Source organism: Zeugodacus cucurbitae, chromosome 2, assembly GCF_028554725.1.
Source record: "Zeugodacus cucurbitae isolate PBARC_wt_2022May chromosome 2, idZeuCucr1.2, whole genome shotgun sequence".
NCBI classification, from domain to species: domain Eukaryota; kingdom Metazoa; phylum Arthropoda; class Insecta; order Diptera; family Tephritidae; genus Zeugodacus; species Zeugodacus cucurbitae.
In genome coordinates, this window is record NC_071667.1 from 29,507,892 (window position 1) to 29,531,228 (window position 23,337).

The window sequence follows — 23,337 nt, forward strand, 5'->3', positions numbered from 1 at the left end:
GTGAGAAAAAAGTGCCAAAATCTACTACTAAGTACGGAGTGGCGCCTTACCAACTGCCGACGGCGAGAGCACCCGGAGTGCGCCAGCGAACGCCACCGGTAGATTAGCGTGTGCACTCGAGCGCCAGTCGTCATTACAAAAGTGCGCCGCGTCGCGTGGAGACGTACAATTGCGTGCTCCAATTTGAATCGTTTTCGTTCGCTTTATTTCGTTTAAATTGAAGTAAGTTTGTGTCGTGCGTCGTATTGAATTGCGTGGGGTTTGGTTGTGTTGTGTCGTACGCTTTTCTGTGCCGTTCATTTGTGTTCTCTGCGCTGCAGCATCAGGTTGTTGCGTCAACGTGCGGGGCGCACACGTGAGCTGGTGCGAGTACTTGTGCGTTGCGAGTGCTTCATGCATGCAAGGGATCCCGCTTTGTGTCCGTACATATTTATAGGAAATGAAATGTGAAATCCCATTACAACTACAAACAGTCGGAAAAGGCTAGCAGTGCATATGATAATTGCAACAGCCGAAAAGAAACACGAAAGACAGCAGAATTAAATTAGTTAAAAAGTACGAATTTTGTGCGAATCCTATGTGTCTGAGTGCAATCATATTTGTGGTTCAAGTGAAGGAAAAAACATAAAAATGTATAAATTTTGGCGCTTAAGCTCATTCGCGTATATGTGTGTATGTATGTGTGGAAGTTCCTCGGTTGTATTGAAGAGGCGTGAAACTTAGTTGCATGGGCGTCTTGATGATAGCGCGGCAGGCAGCTGCATGCGTTTTGGGCAGTGGTCGAATTGCAATGTGCCGGACGTCAGCCAGTGGGCGACAGGTCCGCACATACACATGAGTGAAGATGTAGGTATAAACAGGACGTGGTGGGATTTCTACTGCCAACCATCGAGCCCAAAGGAGAATGCGTTAGTTGTATGCCAAAAAACAGATCAATAAAATGGACATGATTTGTGAAGTGGCCAAAGTTGGACTTAAAGCGCAATTATTCGAGACAATTGAGGTTTTTTTGTCTTTGGTCAAATAAATTCTAAAAAATATAATTTTTTGAAGAAAATCGTTTTTTTAGCTTCTTTAGAAGTTCTGAAGGTCAAAAGCTATTATTGTTTAACAGATTTTAGCTAGCGCGATGAATATAATTTTACATGACATTTAACTAAACTATTGAAAGATCTTAAGCGCTGCTATGCAGTCATGATTTCAAGACGCGCTTCAAACCATTAAAAGAGTCTATAAGCTTAACAAATAGGCAAGAAATCGGTCTTTCTCCGTTCTCACGACAGTCGGTTCTACGTAACTGAAACGGACTAGGATTCTTATCTGGCCAAGTACTGTCAAATCGGCAGCATTCCTCAGAATTATTTGGGGAATGTTTTAAGCCGTTACAACAACAATAAATCGGTTTTTTTCTGGTGGGAGCTATCTTTAAAGTTTTTTTTCATCTTTTCGCTTATGTGAATGAATGCATTTTCTTTTTATAAAAAGTACCGTTTGTTTGGTAAAATAATTTAATTATGTCTGCCTTGGTGCCCTTTTATAACTTTTGCGTGTTGTGCCTTTTTCGAGACGTAAATACTTAACACAGCAAGAACCGGGTTAAGTTTTACTTGAGTTCAGTATTTGTTTGGCCTCGTTTGGCCAACTCCAACCTGATTCGAAACTAAAAATATTATATGAAATCCATGAGTTGCCTGAAGTATTCACAGGAAGAAAATCAGGAAATGAGGAAATTAAAGAAATGTATTTGCGGGGCGGAGTAACGGCTTTGATTGCGGCAGTGGCAGTGGCAAAAATGCGCGTAATATGCCTTCACGTCGGTTTCGCATCGACCCATTTAACGTGTCCCATTAAAAGTAATTTAAGTGCTCGAAAATAAGTAAAATATACACCAAAAAAGCGCTCAAGAAGCAATACATACGCATACATACATATGTACATATTCATATCTTTGCCTATATATGTACATACATATGTAGGCACGTAAAGCGTTCACAGTTCCAAATATACAAGTAAGACTCATGAAGAGGCCAGATTTTGTACATCAGCACATGTGAGCAGAGACGTACACAGACGTGTGTGTGTGTGTATGTATTTAAGAGCTGGTAAGTATCTACAAGATACTCGCGTCTCGCGACCAGTCCACAACCGTCTGCTTGCACGACTGGCCACCGTACTTTGCATTCGTATGCAAATAAGTCAAAGTCCATGGCAAAAATAATAATAGCAAAAAAAATTATCTGTAGTGTAAAGAAAACATTACCAATTGTCAGTGTATATGAAAGAGTAAAAAAAAGCTAAAAAATAAAACAACAAAAACACATTTTACCAAAACAACTGCAACCCACCAGCAGCAAACAGCTTAAGAAAGCGTCGAGTGCGTCGCTTTGTGTAACAAGCGGCAGTTTCCAAAACTAAAAACACCGGCTACAGTGAAAACAACAACAACTGCATAAACAAGAGCAAAATTGCAATAAAAGAAAATTAAAATTAATAACAATAATAATAATAACAACAATAAATGCATAAATAAACAATCGCTTGCTCTTCACTTCACGGCTGCCGCACGAAAATTGGAAAATTGACCTTAAAGCAGCTGCAACTACTTCCTCAGCGATTTGTATGTGAATAGAGTAATTTGTCTACTGGTGAGTTTCCAATTATTACATAAGGTTTGACGAATAACCGTATATGTATATAGTATGTTTGTAGAGGCGCGTAAAGCAGCTTCCACCCTAATGTTGCACTGCAGTTTTACAACTTAATTTAATTTAAGTTAAACCAATACGAATCTAATGATTATATAAGTTTAGCTTTTTGCGATACTTCAGTTTGAATGTAACAGCTTTGAAGAACCACTGTATGCATCTCTCTTTTCCAATTAGTAAGTTGCCTTTGAGATGTACTAATAGATACTAGATATAAATTTATGAATTTCTGTTACGTTCCACAAAATGAAATCTTTTCTATATATCGCTAAATATTCAATATTTAAACCAACCACTCTGTTTATAAATAGAATGGATAAATGTAATTGCTGCACTCTACATTCTATTTAGATAGCCTCATTGCCTTTAATTCACAATCGAATTTAGTTTTAACTTTTTAATAAAATCTAACCTAAAACTGTCACTGCATTTAGATTCAGCTATGTATGATCATACAAAGAAAAGAGCTGTAATTGTCTTATGTATGATTTTAATTTTGATAAAAATTAATGATTTTTTAATATTTATAAAATAATTTAATTAATAAATGTAGACTTGAAGCCTTGCTTTCGGAGGGATACAAAATATGATAACGAACAATTAATGTCACAGATATTATATAATATGTGTTGTTCGTTAATTGGCACGGAGTACTCGAATTAGTTTTACACTCTGGAAGAAATTTTGAAGCTTTCATTAATTAAAAAAGCTTTAACGAATTGTGTATAGAAAGTTTTTTTTTGTAAATTCTCAATGCTCAGAAACCACTCAATTAAAATGGTACAATTTCTCAATTAAAGCGTCAATTATATAATATATATATACACACATGGTCAAAATAATATGTACATACAGCCGTGTTGCTTTCAATGTCTAATAAATCCACTATTATTTTCAATAACTTTTTAAATTCGTTTTGGCATTCTGGAGCTAAGTTTGCAGATCGTATCAATTGGAACCTCACACCTTGTTTTTCAATTGGATTCGCGTCAGGCGACTGACTTGGATAATTAAAAGAACTCACACCATTGTCCTTGAACAATATTTTACCAACTTTGAAGAATGTTTAGTATCGTTAAAGTACCGAAATTACCACATACATATGTGGTATACTTCCCTCAGGATATGACAGTATCGTGTTATCGAAAATATCTTTATATTGGAACCTATTCATGGTGTCTGTAATACGATGGTATGGTCCTGCACCAGATCATTGGTTCCCGCTACCACGTTTAACGCTTGTTTTTTTTTTTTAAACAATAATACAATTATTTGTCTTTCTTCCGTCGCTACACAATTTCCATAATTATTCGCGAATTCTAAACTCATTTTGAAATTTTTTTATGAATGGTTCTTTTTTAGAGAGATCGGACGGTACGGTTGTCTGTTGTTATTGATGCCATTTTTTACCGATATTTTGAAGACTTTGCCTTTATTTTCTGAGGTTTGAGACAATTTTCTGCTCCTGCTTCTTTTGGTATATATGTATGTATAATATACAAGTACAATAATATATTTATATGTATATATACTAAATGGATATTCATGAAGTAATTCTTATCTTGAGGTTTTCTAGTTGTATTCAAGTAAATTTACTGAACAGTATTTGAATTTTCTGATAAATTATAAACAAACAAGTTACTAGCCTCCACTCGCGTACATTAAGAATTGTAATGATTAATTAAAACCGCATAGGATTTATAATTATAATTAATATGGGTTTATAATTTATATGGATTATTCATTTCATTTTATTTTATACAAGAGTTTTTAAACGGTTGCAACGCCAATCACATACATCACAATAAAATGTGTATAATGTTCATTAAAACAGCATTCAATTTCGCAGTGAACCTTTACAATGGTATTATAATTACCTTATACTACGTTCGGACCGACATTGAAAACCTCTTGAAAACACAATTTGTGGATTGTGGAACCAAAGTCGTTCTGACCGACATTTTGTGTTTTCGATGCGTTTTCATTGACAATACACAAATTTATTTGTTTGATTACATTTGAGCATTTTTATACTCTCGCAACGTGTTGCTAAGAAAGTATCAAAGTTTTGTTCTCATGTTATTTATAAGTCATAAAACTAAACGATATAGAGCTATAAATATCAAAATGTTCAGGTGTAAAACTTCTGATATATTAATGAAACTTCAGGAATTACGCCATCTTTCATATAATGATTTTTGTTTTCTAGTGGACTTTGGTCCCAATATATGAGTCGAGCTGCATGTAATTTTAAAGCTCTTTTTTTCTCACAAAATTTTTGAATTTATTCTGTCCTGTACTCTAGTTATCAAATTGTGAGTGAGTAATGATAATAGGGTGACATTTTTTTTGTTCTTTAATCATGTAAAAAATGGTGCACATTCAAAAAGGTAATGCAGCATGTGTATAATGTTGAAATATAAAAAGTCACCATTCGAGAAAAGAAAATAAAACGCGCTTAATAACATTAAACAAATAAATTGCGAGACTATAAAATGTTCGGTCACACGCGAACTTAGCTCTTCCTTTCTTATTATACTCTCGCAACAAATGTTGCTAAAGAGAGTATTATAGTTTTGTTCACATAACGGTTGTTTGTAACACCCAAAACTAAACGAGTTAGATATAGGGTTATATATACCAAAGTGATCAGGGTGAAGAGTGGAGTTCAAATCCGAATGTCTGTCTGTCCGTCCGTCCGTCTGTGCAAGCTGTAACTTGAGTAAAAATTAAGATATCTTGATGAAACTTGGCACACTTATTTCTTGGCACCATAGGAAGGTTGCTTTCGAAAATGAGCAAATTCGGACCACTGCCACGCCCACAAAATGGCGAAAACCGAAAACACATAAAGTGCCACAACTAAGCCATAAATAAAGCTATGGAAATAAAACTTGGTATAAGGGATCGCACTATGAAGGGGCATATTTGGATGTAATTTTTTTTGGGAAGTGGGCGTGGCCCCGCCCCCTACTAAGTTTTTTGTACATATCTCGCAAACCAATAGAGCTATATAAACCAAACTTTCTGCAGTCGTTTTTTTTAGCCACTTCCTAATACAGTCCAAAAGAAATCGGATCATAACCACGCCCACCTCCCATACAAATGTTAGGTTGAAAATTACTAAAAGTGGGTTAACTCTCTAAGGAAAAACGTCAGAAACACTAAATTTCATATAAGAAGTGGCAGATGCAAGCTGCACTCAGATTTTTTTTACAAAATGGAAAATGGGCGTGGCGTCTCCCACTTATGGGTCAAAAACCATATCTCAGGAACTACTCGACCGATTTCAATGAAACTTGGTTTGTAATAGTTTCCTTACATCCCAATGATATGTTGTGAAAATCGCTTCACAACATCTCATCCGAGGCTGTTGTTTCCTTTCGAACTGCGAAGGAGAGAGAGAGGTGGCGCACTATCGTCGATTCGGCTATAACCGGCTAAACGGTTGCAACGCCAATCACATACATATCGAACACGAGGACCTCGGTGCTTCTAACCTAATATTATGGTTTCCAACTTTCAATGGACTTTATACAATATATATGATGAATATGTGGGTCAAATTGTGTATTATATAATATAAATAAAGTTAAATAAATAAATTGCGAGAGTATAAAATGTTCGGTTACACCCGAACTTAGCCCTTCCTTACTTGTTTTTATTTCTGTTTCTCCATTATTTTGACAAAGTAGTGGAATTTGTTTACAATATCAAATGACAATTTAGAACTGGCAAAATATGTCTTCCAATAATATAGACTAAACTAGAGCAGACATCGGTTATATTGAGTGGAATGTAAGTTTTCAAGAAGTTTTCAGCGAAAACTGTGATTTCGTTTGACAGATTTTGCATGGATGAAAACACAAGTTTTCGAACGAAAATCCATTTTTTCAATGAAAACATATATTCAATGTCGGCCCGAACGTAGTATTACTTGAATCAACCAATCATATTTATCTATTCAAAATATCTTAATCAACAGTTAGTTGAGTACTTCTTTAATTTTTATGAAATAATAAAAAAATAAATTTCATTGTACATTTGTACATTGCAATAAGTACAACAAATACCCGAAAATTACTCGAAATTCGAAATCATGAACAGTAAGATTAGATAGAAATAATAACACTATTCGGCAAAAAATACTTTTTTTGGGGTATTGTACCAAACTAATTATTTCCGGGAGTTGAGTCATAAGTAAAAAAAAGTGTAAGGTCAGGTCTATAAGCAATATGCTATGAAAGGTCTGAGTTAGACCTTCAAAAAAATATAATTTTTAATATCGAAAAATACTGGACCCCTTTAGTTTCTGACATATAAGTTTGACCGAAAAGTTTTACACACAATTAAATTAAGAGGAAAATAGAAATTATATCCATATTTTGGATTTATTAGTAACTATATCCTTAATAATACTTTTTTTAAAAATCTTTCTTTCGAACTTCGAAGTCAAATTTTTCGATTTTTTCCATTCACTTCCATCTCCCGGGAAAAAATTACTTTGTTCTAATACCCAGCCGAGTGTTGTACAGTGTAATAAAGCGGATATGTGTATCTTTCTAAAAAATCTTACTTTTATAGAGATTATGAAATGTAGATGCGGCTTAGTTAAGTTTCTTCTTTCTTCAACACGTTACACAAAGTGGAAGATGGCTAGTGATTATAATTGTTTCATTGACAAAATACGCACCGATGGACAAAGAGTTATGACAAAATTCATTTTTCAAGCCGTTTTGATCTCTTTGATATCAATACTTACAAACATACGCCCAAGCTGTGACCAAATTAATGACTTTTGACACCTCTGCTCTCTGTTATCGCCCAAACATACTGTTATTATACAGCATGCCCCCCATTTTATACATATATAGGCATGTTTTATATAATTTGCGTGCTCGTATGTGTCTTCCAATTAAGTACCTCTATGCACGAGTGTACTTGTGCTCGTATACGAATAGATATGCACAAGCGAACACTAAATTTTCGCGAATGAACTGCAAAACAGCAACAAGATGAAACGATGGGCGACAATTTTTTCGGGTTTTTCGGTGTTGCACTGACCGTGATATACAAAGAAACACTCGAGAAGCAAATGCTGCGCAGGCGCAGTCTCCGCCACTCCAGTTGATGCCACACTGTACATACATACATATGTATATCAGTTGAGTAGTTGTTTACGGCAATGTACAGGTACCGGTGCAAGAGCAGGTGAGCGATAGCAACAACTTCAGCCACACGACAACACGTCGCGTCACAGCAACGGCACAGGGCAGCCGCGGCTGCAACCAAAGGTAGAAGGTTCAAAGTAAGGCAAAACTCTAAACTGCACCGTTGTCTTCTCGCATTGTTTGCAGTTTTATTTCTTTAAGTGGGTTTTTAATTTTGTTGGACTTTAACTTATTGACCAGTTCTATCCACATTTTATTGTGTTTAATGTAAGCAAACAATTCGCAGGCAGCACCGACCGAAGTGGTAAGAGTTGGATGCTAAGGAACAAACGCAAAGACACTCAGTTCGCTTGGCGTCCACTTGGAGCGCTTCAATGCCAAATAGGATGGGACCCAAGAAGTGTGGCGTGTGGCATATTCGTATGTTCTTGTATTTTAATCATTGCGGCATACGAGGATCCCTGTTGACAGACTTAACAAAATCGTAGAATATAAATGAGATAGATCAAGCCCAACGGCAAGGAGACTGTCACATAAACGTCGTTATAAACTCGTTGGGGAGGGTAGCCATGGCATAAATAGTAAACACATTTTAATACGACATACTTTTTTGCCAAGAGAGTTTTGTGGCTGAATTGGTTCGAACCATGCGCGATAAACAAACACTCTTGGAATATTAAGCTATTAGAGAAGCTCATAAATTTCACTTACACGTTTTCTACACTTATGTAAAGTAATTAACGCAGTAAGATTTTCTTTAGCTCCACAATCCGTTGTTAATAAGCGAAAGCAAACATTATGTATATGAGTACCTTTACCGGCATATTTTTGAGCGAATTTATCCTCGCTGAACTTTGTAACAGAATTAAGGGCAATACTAGGTATTTTCCCAGTATTTACTAATTCTAATTCTCAGTTCTATGCGGAAATCTCCAATTTATTTTTCCTCCTCAAAACCCTCTAACTATACGGCTGACTATGACAGTGCGTAGGACGAATAGTAATGTACATACATACCAGTACAAACAAGAATTGGCCACTAGCTAAGCTGCAATTGAGCATATGCCCGATTCCCACTTTAACACGCTCGATCAGCAGGGCAATGAGGCATGTGAAACCCCAGCGAAATGGTTCAAGGTTAGACAGGATGTTACGTGGCTTGAAGGTTTGGTTTTAGCCAATGGAAATTCACAAAATCGTTCATATTTGTTGTTATAATACATATGTATGTATGTGTATCATAGTAATTGTGCTATACATAGAAAAATATAAAAATCTGTAGAGCCACTTTAAAAGGTTAGAAAAACCTCCTCCAAAATGGTATCGAAATGAAATCGAAATTTGAAATTTCCTTTTCACCTAATATTGATGTACAACGAATGGGAGTGAAATAATGGAAATTTCTTGTCTGACTATTATATTCTTGTTTTTCTTTTCTGGTCATGACAGCTCACAGTGTTGCTGAACACAGCAAAAAGTAATAAAATAAATTACTTCCGCCTGATCATTTGTGCGATTTTTAATTATAAAAATATTATTTTTTAAATTTTAAATATCTTGTTTTCAAAAAACTCTGTAATATGGCAAGCCTACATTTCTTAACGATTGCTTGATTCTTCAATGTTTGTGAAAAATAAACTAAAAGCTTCCAATACTCGTATGGAAAGTTCCCACTGTGCGCCGTAATAATTGCACATCAGTGAGTTAATCAACCAGTAACCATTCGTCATCAGTTTGAGCAGACTTTAGCCATTATTCAGTGACTTAAAATATTTTGTGTGTTTTCTTTCTATTCATATTAGTGGTTGCTTCAATAGCCGTAGCATTTTGACACATCTGGAGTTTTACATACTGGCATAAGTCATGGTGCTCACACGAAATATTAATTAGAAAATATTGCTTGAATTTATGCATCGCTCAGGCGTTTGGAATTTCGTTACAAAGTGTGTTGATCAGCGTTGATTGCTAGGTGTTGGCTAATTGTGGTGCTTTGGGATATTGACGAGTTTATAAACATACCTATAATTATACAAATCAATTTAATATGAATGTGTAAATTAATACCCGTATATTGAAATATCAAAATTTATACCGTTAAGAAAGGCAGGTAAAATAATTGCTATCAATAAAATTTCAGACACCTTTCTTTAGAAAGCACTGCTTCGATTTTTACAGTTACAATACTAGTTTAGTGTTACATGAAAATGTTTCTCTCATTTGATTGATTTAATGCTTATTTCGAAAACTTTCCTCCATTTAATGTTTCTGCAGCTGTGGAGTGGGACGCTTTGAACTATTTCATACTATATTTACCATGCCATTCTTGCAAGTAACTGGTTCAAACGTCATTATTTAAAACAAGTAAGGAAGGGCTAAATTCGGGGGAATCCGAACATTTTTCATTACTCTCGCAATTTATTTATTCAATTTTATTAAGAGACCACACAATTGGACCAGCTTATTCGGAATAAAGTCCAATAGAAAATGAAATTCATTATATATAGTATATGAGGCCTGTGGTAATTCTTGGACAGATTTCAACTATTTTAGCCAAAGATTTTACTTTCTTAATTTGGCTAAGATGCTTCACATATTTACTGATACATACAGCATAAAGTCCCCAGGAAGTTTGAAAATCCGAATGTCAGATATCTGGGGCCTTGTAAAGTTACATTCCTATTTCGGTGGTTTTTATTTTTTTATACGGGCCATCCCCGGGGGGATGGGGTCATATGTAGAAGTTCACGCAAGTGAGGAAAGTTTCTGATTGCCATTCACTTGGGAGTGGCCAGGAACGATTCTTTTGCATATGACTCAAGCAGCTCACGACTTCCGGTTTTAGACCAAGTATCCCCTGGGTAGCTAACAGACATCCGTTTGGAGGCGAGCTAAAGTGAGAAGGCGAAGCCCGCTTGTGCGGTTGTGCGTAGGGCTTGGGACCCACCACATAAAAAAATCTCCCCAATGAAAACAAACACCGAGCCTCGGATGAGAAACCCCCCTTTTGATGACGACCCCTGCAAACGTACTAAGGATCATGATTTGAGGGCATGCACCTGGAATGTCCGGACTCTTAATTGGGAAGGTGCCTCTGCCCAGCTGGTTGATATCCTCATACAACTAAAGGCTGACATCACCGCCGTCCAAGAAGTGCGATGGACGGGACAAGGACGGAAGAAGGTGGGTCCTTGTGACATCTACTACAGCGGCCATATAAAGGAGCGCAAATTCGGTGTTGGATTTGTGGTGGGAGAGAGACTACGTCGCCGAGTACTGGCATTCACCCCGGTGGATGAACGTCTTGCCACAATCCGCATCAAAGCGAGGTTCTTCAACATATCGCTGATTTGCGCCCACGCCCCAACGGAAGAGAAGGACGATGTGACCAAAGATGCTTTCTATGAGCGCCTAGAACGCACCTATGAGCGCTGCCCCCGCCACGATGTCAAAATCGTGCTTGGCGATTTTAACGCCAGGGTGGGTAAAGAAGGTGTCTTTGGCACAACAGTCGGAAAATTCAGCCTCCATGACGAAACATCGCCAAACGGCCTGAGGCTGATCGACTTCGCTGGGGCCCGAAATATGGTTGTCTGTAGTACCAGATTCCAGCATAAAACAATTCATCAAGCAACGTGGCTGTCCCCTGATCGAAACACGTGCAATCAAATCGATCACGTTGTGATATACGGAAGACATGTCTCCAGTGTTTTAGACGTGCGTACGCTCCGAGGACCAAACATTGACTCGGACCATTATCTAGTAGCATCAAAGATACGCACTCGCCTCTGTGCAGCAAAGAACGCCCGTCAACAAAGGAAGGTTCGACGTCGAAAAGCTGCAATCACAACCGACAGCCGAACGATTTTCTACTCGACTTGCACTCCTGCTCTCTGACAGCACTCATCAGCATCTCGATATAAGGGAGCTGTGGAACGGCATCTCAAACTCATTGCATACCGCTGCAGCCGAAACAATTGGTCTCCGGCAACGCCAAAAAACCAGTTGGTACGATGAGAATTGTCGTTCCGCAGTGGAGAGAAAACAGACTGCCTACCTCGCAACGTTGCGATCGAGAACTGAAGAGGGAAGCGAGACGCATTTGCAGACGTAAAAAGAAAGAGGCCGAAATGCGTGAGTATGAAAAGCTTGAAAAGCTGGCAAAAAAGGGTAATGCTCAAAAATTTTATGAAAATATGAGGCGATTAACAGAAGGTTTCAAGACCGGAGCATTATCATGTAGGGACCGAGAAGGTAATCTGGTAACGGATGTCCAGAGCACACTGGGATTATGGAGGGAACACTTCTCCGACCTGCTCAATGACAGTGAAAGTACAACACCAGGAGATGGCGAACCCGATTCCCCAATCGATGACGATGGAATAGATGTTCCATTACCCGACCATGAAGAAATTCGAATAGCAATTACCCGCTTGAAGAACAACAAAGCGGCGGGGGCCGATGGATTACCGGCCGAGCTATTCAAATACGGCGGCGAAGAACTGATAAGGTGCATGCATCAGCTTCTTTGTAGAATATGGTCGGAAGAAAGCATGCCTGACGATTGGAATCTTAGTGTGCTCTGCCCAATCCATAAGAAGGGAGACCCCACAATCTGCGCCAACTACCGTGGTATAAGTCTCCTCAATATCGCATATTAAAGTTTTGTCGAGCGTATTGTGTGAAAGACTAAAGCCCACCGTCAACGAACTGATTGGACCTTATCAGTGTGGCTTTAGACCTGGAAAATCCACAATGGACCAGATATTCACCATGCGCCAAATCTTGGAAAAGACCCGAGAGAGAAGAATCGATACTCACCATCTTTTTATCGATTTTAAAGCTGCCTTCGATAGCACGAAATGGAGCTGCCTTTATGCCGCGATGTCTGAATTTGGTATCCCTGCAAAACTAATACGGCTATGTAAGCTGACGTTGAGCAACACCAAAAGCTCCGTCAGGATCGGGAAGGACCTCTCCGAGCCGTTCGATACCAAACGAGGCTTCAGACAGGGTGACTCACTATCGTGCGACTTCTTCAATCTATTGCTGGAAAAAATAATACGAGCTGCAGAACTAAATAGAGAGGGTACAATCTTCTACAAGAGTGTACAGCTCCTGGCGTATGCCGATGATATTGATATCATCGGAAGCAACAACCGCGCCGTTTGTTCTGCGTTTTCCAGACTAGATAAAGAAGCGGAGCGTATGGGTCTGGTGGTGAATGAGGACAAGACGAAATATCTCCTGTCATCAAACAAACAGTCAGCGCACTCGCGTCTTGGCTCCCACGTCACTATTGACAGTCATAACTTTGAAGTTGTACATAATTTCGTTTATCTGGGAACCAGCATTAACAACACCAACAATGTCAGCCTTGAAATCCAACGCAGAATCACTCTTGCCAACAGGTGCTACTTTGGACTGAGTAGGCAATTGAAAAGTAAAGTCCTCTCTCGACGAACCAAAATCAAACTCTATAAGTCGCTCATTATTCCCGTCCTGATGTATGGCGCTGAAGCGTGGACGATGACAACATCCGATGAGACGACTCTTGGGGTTTTCGAGAGAAAGGTTTTGCGCAAGATTTATGGTCCTCTAAACATTGGCAACGGCGAATACCGCAGACGATGGAACGATGAGCTGTACGATTTATACGACGACATTGACATGTATGTGATTGGCGTTGCAACCGTTTAGCCGGTTATAGCCGAATCGGCGATAGTGCGCCACCTCTTTCTCTCCTTCGCAGTTCGGCGCCAGTTGGAGATTCCAAGTGTAACCAGGTCGCTCTCCACCTGGTCCCTCCAACGGAGTGGAGGCCTCCCTCTTCCTCGGCTTCCTCCGGCGGGAACACTTTCAGGGCTGGAGTGTTTTCGTCCATTCGGACAACATGACCTAGCCAGCGTAGCCGCTATCTTTTTATTCGCTAAACTATGTCAATGTCGTCGTATATCTCGTACAGCTCATCGTTCCATCGTCTGCGGTATTCGCCGTTGCCAATGTTCTGAGGACCATAAATCTTACGCAAAACTTTCCTCTCGAAAACTCCTAGTGTCGTCTCATCTGATGTTGACATCGTCCAAGCTTCTGCACCGTAAAGCAGGACGGGAATGATAAGCGACTTGTGTACTCAGTCCAAAGTAGCACCTGTTGGCAAGAGTTATTCTGCGCTGGATTTCGAGGCTGACATTGTTCGTGTTGTTGATGCTGGTTCCCAGGTATACGAAATTATCTACGACCTCGAAGTTATGACTGTCAACAGTGACGTGGGAGCCAAGACGCGAATGCGCCGACTGTTTGTTTGATGACAGGAGATATTTCGTCTTGTCCTCATTCACCTCCAGACCCATTCGCTTCGCCTCCTTATCCATGCGGGAAAAAGCAGAACAAACGGCGCGGTGGTTGCTTCCGATGATATCAATATCATCGGCGTACGCCAGGAGCTGTACACTCTTGTAGAAGATTGTACCTTCTCGGTTTAGCTCTGCAGCTCTTATAATTTTTTCCAGCATCAGGTTAAAGAAGTCGCACGATAGTGAGTCACCTTGCCTGAAACCTCGTTTGGTATCGAACGGCTCGGAGAGGTCCTTCCCAATCATGACGGAGCTTTTGGTGTTGCTCAACGTCAATTTACACAGCCGTATTAGTTTTGCGAGGATACCAAATTCAGACATCGCGGCGTAGAGGCAACTCCTTTTCGTGCTGTCGAAAGCAGCTTTAAAATCGACAAAAAGGTGGTGTGTGTCGATCCTCTTTTTTTTTCTGACGACATTGACATAGTTCAGCGAATAAAAAGACAGCGGCTACGCTGGCTAGGTTATGTTGTACGGATGGAAGAAAACACTCCAGCTCTGAAAGTATTCGATGCAGTACCCGCTGGAGGAAGCCGCGGAAGATGACGACCTCCACTCCGGTGGAAAGACCAAGTGCAAAGTGACCTGGCTACACTTGGTGTTTCCAGTTGGCGCCAAAAAGCAAAAAGGAGGAATGAGTGGCGCGCTCTGGTGGATTCGGCTATAATCGATTAAAGCGGTTCCTACGCCAAATATATATATATATATATATATGCCACACTAGAAATACAGTATTTGTGCAAAGTTTTGTTCCGATATCTTCACTGTTGCGATATAGGAAAGTAGGCGTGGTTGTGAATTAATTTGACCCATTTTGAAACTAAAAGATTGGGTTGCTAAGAAAAAGGTTGGAACCGCAATTGAAATTTCGTTGAAATTTGCCGAGTAGTTTTTGAGATATGTTTTTTAACCCATAAGTGGGAGGAGCCACGCCCATTTCAAATTTAATAAGGGCAACCTTTCAATACCATTTACCATTTTGTTTTTTTTTTAATTTTGACGTTTTTCCTTGCTGAATTAAAGCACATTTAGTAGTTTTTAACAAAACCTTTGTATCGGAGGTAGGCGATTCATTCATTTTCATACTGAATAATGAAGTGCCTAAAGTAAATGCCTCCAGGAAGTTTGGTTGGTATATATCTTTTACTCAAATTGACTCGTCGCACTGATCACTTTGGTATATATAACCCTCTATCTAACTAGTTTAGTTTTAGGTCACAGAAACAACCGTTATATAAACAAGTAAGGAAAGGCTAAGTTCGGGTGCAACCGAACATTTTATACTCTCACAATTTATTGATGTAATTTTATAAAGATAACACAATTCGATCCATATATTCTGAATAAAGTTCAATAGAATAACGAAAATCATCATAAATAGTATATGGGGACTGCGATAATTCCTGAACCGATTTCACTCGTTTTCACCACCAAGATACAATTTATCGAAGACTATACGCCCACTTAATTTTATATTATCTATAATTAGGTATATGGAATCTTTTGGTTCATAGACAAACTGTAATAAGAAAAAAATTCAGAGGGAATGGATTACATTAAAATATCTGAGAGATTTACCTATATATATATAAGAATATAAATTATTCTTAGGCACCAAGTTCTTCATGTTCGATGAAAGTCCGAAAAGTCATAGTCCGATTTTGACAATTTTTCCACAAGTGATGTCACAGCTCAAATACAGTATTTGGGTAAAGTTTTATTCCGATATATACATTGGTTCTTAATGTATATATTGTAAAGTGAACGAATCAGAAGAATTCAAAATTGAGTTATATGGGAAGTAGGCGTGGTTGTGAACCGATTTCACCCATATTCCACCCGTGTCTTCAGGGTGCCAAGAAAGTGTTATATACCGAATTTCATTGAAATCGGTCGAGTAGTTCTTTTTGACCCATAAGTGGGTGACGCCACGCCCATTTTTCATTTTGTAAAAAAATCTGAGTGCTGCTTCTTTCTGATATTCCTTCTGCAAAATTTAGTGTTTCTGACGTTTTTCGTTAGTGAGTTAACGCACTTTTAGTCATTTTCAACCTAACCTTTGTATGGGAGGTGGGCGTGGTTATTATCCGATTTCTTTCATTTTTGGATTGTATAAGGAAATGGCTAAAAGAAACGACTGCAGAAAGTTTGGTTTATAAAGCTTTATTGGTTTGCGAGTTATATACAAAAAACCTATTTAGGGGCGGGGTCACGCCCACTTTACCTTAAAAATTACATCCAAATGTGCCCCTCCCTAATGGGATCCTATGTTCCAAATTTTATTTTCATAAATTTATTTATGGCTTAGTTATGACTAGTGTCTGACCGATACCAAAATTTTGGCCGATGCCGATGACGATTCTTTCATCAACAACTTTATTTAGTAAATTAGTATAGTAACAAAATAAAAACAAAGACAAATAACTTCACAAATAAGTAAACAACTCAATTCATATGTAAATATGAAGTTGTTTATTCATTTAATTAATATTCAAAACTAAATAAATTATTATTATAAGATATATGTTGATAGAACAAATAAGTTATTCGCGTTTTCTCAAAGCGAATCAGCAATCAGCAATATAGCTTTTTTCCTTTATGGGGGTATACCGGTGTGGCATTTTCAAAAAATCGATTTTTTATTTTTTGCTTATTCGATAGTTTATAATTTCAGAAATATCCTGTGAAAGCGGTAAGGTCGTATCTTGAATAGTTTTTGAATGGCAGCGTTCTAAAGTGCAATCGCTCACAGGTATAAGCCGCTATAGTCGAAACTTTAAACGCGTTATTCTCGAAACGACTTTTCACAAAATTGCTGACATCATAACTCAACGAGATATTGACCGATCAACTTCAAATTTAAACTGAATGTAATTGAATATATTACTATACAATGACCTATCTTTTTGATTTGATGAAAATTGTCAATTTCTTACCTAAAAAATCGAAATTTTTCAGAACTACGCCATTTTGTTAATGTTTGGTATTTTTCAATAATCATAGGACATTGTATAGGGAATATATTCAACTTTAATAAACGTTTTCAATTTTTGTGTTTCAGTTACTCATTCGGCCGTAATCATGCCTCCCAAGACAGCCCGATAACTCCTTTATTTTTCAAAATTTTTGAAAATAAAAATCTTAAAATATAGTATAGTTGAAAGTACACCTTATTATGTCCAAAAAACTTCGAAACATTCGATTGAGTACTTTCTTAAAAACAAAAATCCCCTAAACTCGCCTAATTTTTGATGGGTTACACTGGTATAGCCCCCTAAGGACAAATATGAGCATTAAGGCCAATATTCGAAAATAGTAGGTCTAGTAAAAATAATCCGTTATTTTCAAAGAGATGAGTTTTGTCATTTATATCTCGCATTGTGAAAGGCGGCAAATGGCGATAGTGACTCAATAGAAACTTCGGAAAGTTGTTTGGGAGGTTCTTTTCCTTGCACCTTGTAGTCCAGGCCAGCACCAAGTGATTATTACGAAACTTTTAAAAATAAATTAACCTAGTTACGAATGCTTCTATAACCTCAACAACTTTAAACAAAACTGTGCATATTTGACAGAAATCGAATGTTTCTATCAGTGCTAAATAAAACCTTTCATTAATGCAAAAATATTGAATTTCTTTATATTAGACTTAAATTATCACCATGATGAATTGTTAGTTTAGTCAAATGTGAATGTTTTATATGGTAAACAGAAGAATGCTCTAAAGAAATCAAAAAAGTAAAAAGAAATTATTTTAGTGTAAACCGAAAGAAGTAGGCCAAATATGGCCGATGCCGATGCTTAATTTTGTGGCCGATGCCGATACCAAGGCCGATTAATCGGTCGGTCTCTAGTTATGACACTGTATAGGTTTTCGGTTTCCGCCATTTTGTGGGCGTGGCAGTGGACCGATATTGCTCATTTTCGAAAGCAACCTCCTCAGGGTGCCAAGGAATATGTGTTCCAAGTTTCATTAAGATATCTTAATTTTTACTCAAGTTATCGTTTGCACGGACAGACGGAAAGACATCCGGATTTCAAATCCACTCGTCATCCTGATCATTTATATATATATAACCCCATATCTAACTCTTTTATTTCTTGGTGACACAAACAACCGTTATGTGAACAAAACTATAATACTCTGTGCAACACGTTACGTGAGTATAAAAAGAAGACCACCTGCGTTTTTTTTTGTTCGAGATTGTCTGAAACTTTTTATTGGGTTTGTCCAAAACTGGCCTCATATTGCTAGCCGTTCCATCCATACAAAACTTTGGTCACCAACTTTTTGTTACTTAAAATGTCATTGGTTATGGAATAACACCGCGTCCTAATACAAATGTGATCCTTGCTAGTACTCCAATTGAGTAAGAATTATTGAATACAGTTATTTAGTTTGAAAGTGCTATAATTACTACTAGTCGCTTTATGGATTTATCTTATGAAATATTTGAACCAAGCTGAGTTTACTGGCACACTGAAACACCAACAGGTCTCTTTATAAACTTACCACGAGTATTACATATTTGTTTATGTGTTACAAATAATAAATGGAGCGAAATAATTAAATGCTTAGATATTTGAAAAGAGAGTCCACATCAAAGCTTAATAAAATAATTATTATTCTGCTCAGAATACTCTCCTTTTGCAGTATGGCAAGACAATTATCTCTTAAACTATTGTGGACTAATTTGAACACTTTCTCACATGAACATCTAAGAATAAAGTAATCGACCCAAATAATTGCGAAGCTTGTACGAGGCTTGTACGAGGCTTGTACGATAGTACCTGCAATTTAGCATTTAAGACTAAGTAAGAGAATATTGTTTCTTCAACTACATTTTTGGAATCTTTTTGAAGCCGATCAATTGTAAGTAGTGTCTTATAATGTGCACGGTTTGAGGTTCAAAAGGTGGGATCTTATGTCCATAAACCTTTTTTCATGTTTTTATACCTAAAATTTTAAATTTAGTTATGGTTTTTTATAACTAAACAGATTCTAAATATATATATATAAATCATAGGTTAATAAATTACCGACCGCACGGATTTATTGATTAGTCCATGTATTCTTCATTCATATGAGTACATATGAAATGGAATTCATTGTTCCATTTCATATTTTTTTCTATATTATTTTTTCACTCATCTTACATGAATTCATAAAATATATTTATTTGTGAAATTGGACCCTGCGGGAATGCTATCTAGCAAATCCTGAGAATTTTGTGTGAAATGAAATCAAGCTTTTCAGGCATCTTCGGAATTCAGCATTTTATTCAGCTCAAGAAAGTTATAGCTTCTAGTTGTATAGCGTGTAGGCTCCCACGTCACTGTTGACAGTCATAACTTTGAAGTTGTAGATAATTTCGTTTACCTAGGCACCAGCATCAGCACCGATAATAATGTCAGCCTTGAAATCCAACGCCGAATAACTCTTGCTAACAGGTGCTACTATGGACTGAGAAGACGATCACGATTCACGACGAACGAAAACTAAACTCTACAAGTCCCTCATCATTCCCGTCCTACTTTATGATGCAGAAGCGTGGACGATGTCAACATCTGATGAGACGGAACTCGGAGTTTTCGAGAGAAAGGTTTTGCGGAAGATTTATGATCCTCTAAACATTGGCAACGGCGAATACCGCAGATGATGGAATGATGAGCTGTATGTGTTATTCGACGACATAGACATAGTCCAGCGAATAAAAAGACAGCGGCTACGCTGGCTAGGTCATGTTGTTCAAATGGATGAAAGTGCTCCAGCTCTGAAAGTATTCGATGCAGTACCCGCTGGTGGAAGCCGAGGAAGAGGGAGACCTCCACTCCAATGGCAGGACCAGGTGGAGAAGAACCTGTCTTCACTTGGTATTACCAATTGGCGCCAAACTGTCAAAAAGAGAGATGCATGGCGCGCTGTTGTGGACTCGGCTATAACCGCGTAAGCGGTGTCTACGCCACTTAAGAAGAAGAAGTTGTCAGTAATCATTAAGCTTAAAATAATGCTCGTTTAATAAAGCGCTAAATACCTTAGTATGGAGGTTAATTTGGACCCACTTGAGTTAGAACCGTATGATAATTATTATTAGTTCAGCAAAGCTCAGATTTTCCTTACAGGGTTGTGCATGTACATTGGATGTACATTGGATATACAGCTCGTGCAGATATTTACAAACACAAGTAACAGACAGTCGGTTTTTATTATTCGAAGTCCCATTTTGGAAGGTGTCATAGTTGTATTAGAATTAAACGATCTGCTCTAATCGCTAAAGCTACTAATCAACTGTAAGTCGCGAATGCGATTGCAGCAAGTGCTGATAGAGATATGAGTGTTGTGAGCCTTCAAATTGCGCTGAGGGAGAAAACGAATTATTTCCTAGCACACGAAACACGGAGTTGTTCTGCAGATATCAAAATAGATACGACTGCATGCACATGCGGATTACACACTCGTCCACACAAGATGCTTGCTGGTTAAAGAGCACTTTCATGTTATAAAGTATACGAGTATGTACCAAATTGGAGCTTGTACTCGTACTATACCAACGACTGGCCATTTGACGCTGTCGCCGTTGGCGTCGCCGTGGGCAAACGTATTTTCCGATTGCGATTGTCTATTGGCACTGAACCACTGCATGGCTGGACGGTAGCCGGCACATAAACGACTTTAATTACCATTTTTTCGTAGTGTTGCCTTTTTCGAAAAGTTTTATGAGCATCTTTGCGCTGCTGACGCTCCATTTAATTCCTTCCTGCCGTCATCGCTCGCACTATCGCCATCGACATCATCATCCTCAGCGTTCGCAATGTTTTAGCCGTTCAGCCGTTTAGCTGTCGTAATCGCCTTTTTTTGTGGTTTTGCGTTTGGCTTGGCGCTCGTTCGGTTCGGTTCGCCTTGAGATTTGGCTTCATTTCAATTCTAAGCGGAATATCGAGCTAAGTCACCATGATATCCTCATTTTTAATGAATGTGTAAAGGAGGTGAAGTTATGCCGTGTTTACCGGTGCGCTGTGTGGTGCGTTGAGCGGGGTACCAGTTGCAAAACACGAAAATAACAACACCATCAACAGCAGCAACAGTAATAGCAACAACGCAGAAGTGGTACACGGCAGAAGTGGCATACGGAAACCAATGCGGTCGCAGCAGTAAAAGCCATAGTCGCCGCTGCTCCGAAATAAAAATAGTTTTGCGCAATCCTCACAAATCTGATAAGACGGTTAATACCAGTGCGACGCGCCGCGCCGCACCGCACCGCGCACTGCTGCCTTGTTGATGCACTCGTTCGCGCGCTCGTCGGCTAAGCTTGGCGCGCGGTCTCGGCATGATCTCTACCGTGCCATGCGCCATGTGCCCGCCGTGCCACATACATTCATACATACTTACATGTGTATGTGCTTGGAGTGCAGCGTAGCACCGTGAAATATTTTGCCAGCTTACATCGAGTGCATCTAGCATCTAGCGCTGGTCGCGTCCACCCATCGATGCGGCAGCTTGCTGCGGATCAGCGAGGTTCCTATTATTTGATTTCGATACTTTTTTCCATGCACACATTTAGTACGGGTATTTGTTAAATATTTTCGTTTCGTTTATTTTGCGCGTCAAGTCCGATGGAGTTTCAGTTAATTCGGTTTTTATTATTTGGGTTGTCTGGTCGAGTTGTTTAGTCGGTGGCAGAGGATTGGCTGGATGGCTGAATGGTTCAATGCTTGAATGGTGGTTGGCTGAATGGCATTGCATGGCATGGCTGGCTGGCTGGCAGTGCATGAAATACACAACATGCAACATTACATGCCTATAATTTGTTTTCACACAGCAGGACGTTTTCACTCCATAAGCCATCAGAAAGAGGTCTTAAATGGTCACATTACTGCCATCTCCAGCAGCGTTCAAATGGCAACACTGTTCCGCTGTTGTTGTACTGTGTCACGTTGTTGCTATTATTGTATTTAGTAGTTGTTATTATTGTTGTTGTTAATGGTTGCACCGCTGCAATGTCTGTTAATGTTGCATGCATTTTCCGAGTTAGTTGTTTTTGTTGCTAATGATGTACATGACTGTGTTGTTGTTGTTGTTATTGTTTCTAATAAAGTCACTGTCAATTTTATGGTTTTTACGGTTTGTAGTATATGCACACACGTCCGCACACTTTTGCCTGTTGCACTTTCATTGCTTGCACAGTTTGGAAATTAGGTAAAGGTTTACATTTCAGCAATTACATACATATACATATATCTATATATATGCAAGTTATAGTTGTACATATGTACACGTATGCAAAAATGTACTTATAATCAACAAGTGGATGCGACTAATTATTTAGGAATATCTTTAATAATAATTCATGGACAATTTATCGGCAAAAATATTTAGAATTTTAATATTTTGCTGTTTGAAATGTAATTTTTTTGCTTCAAAATATATCTAATTTTCTTGAATTATGAGAATAGAAAAACGTCGCTGACGCCACATCCGGTGAAAATGGTGGATACGGAAGTACAGTGTAATCCGGTTATAATGGACTCCACGGGACCATGTCAAATTGTCCATTATAACCGAGTGTCCATCTAATACTATTGAGCAAATTGATTGCATCTGAACTATTCTCTTTTTGTTGAAAATATAGCTTCAGTTTCCTAGAGTAATTCATAGCGTCTTCTATTTTTATTATAGTTTCGGGCTGTGCTAAATCTTCATCACCGGAGTCTTCTTCAAGCAGCTCATGCAGAAAGTCTTGAATTAAGTCATTGTCTGAGTGTTCTTCTGTGGCTATAATATTCTCGTCAATCCTTGAATATTCATCAAACTTGCTTAAAACCACTACGTTATTAATTTCGATAATTTGGCTTAAAGGTTCATCGTCCTCCGGGTCGAAATCTAATCCATCAAAAATTGATTGCCAACTTTGTTTTGAAATTTGATTTTTAAAGCTTCGGTTATAATGGACAAAATCCGATTTTATTGTCTATTATAACCGGAGTCCATTATAACCGAGTTTTTTACATATGCTTGAACAGGGACTTGACAAAGAGGTGCATAATAACAGAGTTTCCATCTTAAGCGAGTCCATTATAAATGGATTACACTGTAGTTCGAAGCCTACTTCC

At 38.3% G+C, this 23,337-nt stretch overlaps 1 protein-coding gene across 3 annotated transcripts in view; it reads left to right on the forward strand.

Moving 5' to 3' along the window:
* The first annotated feature begins 89 nt into the window (after positions 1-89).
* The window catches only part of Arhgef17_1 (uncharacterized), an 89,464-nt gene continuing 66,216 nt past the window's right edge, over positions 90-23,337 (forward strand). Inside the window, exons 1-2 of one of the 3 annotated variants that reach the window (XM_054225856.1) lie at positions 90-222; positions 2,244-2,645. The gene's annotated coding sequence lies outside the window, so the exon portion shown is untranslated. Of the gene's footprint in view, positions 2,646-23,337 lie in introns of all 3 variants that reach the window. The other 2 variants (XM_054225855.1, XM_029041207.2) reach the window with 2 other exon arrangements.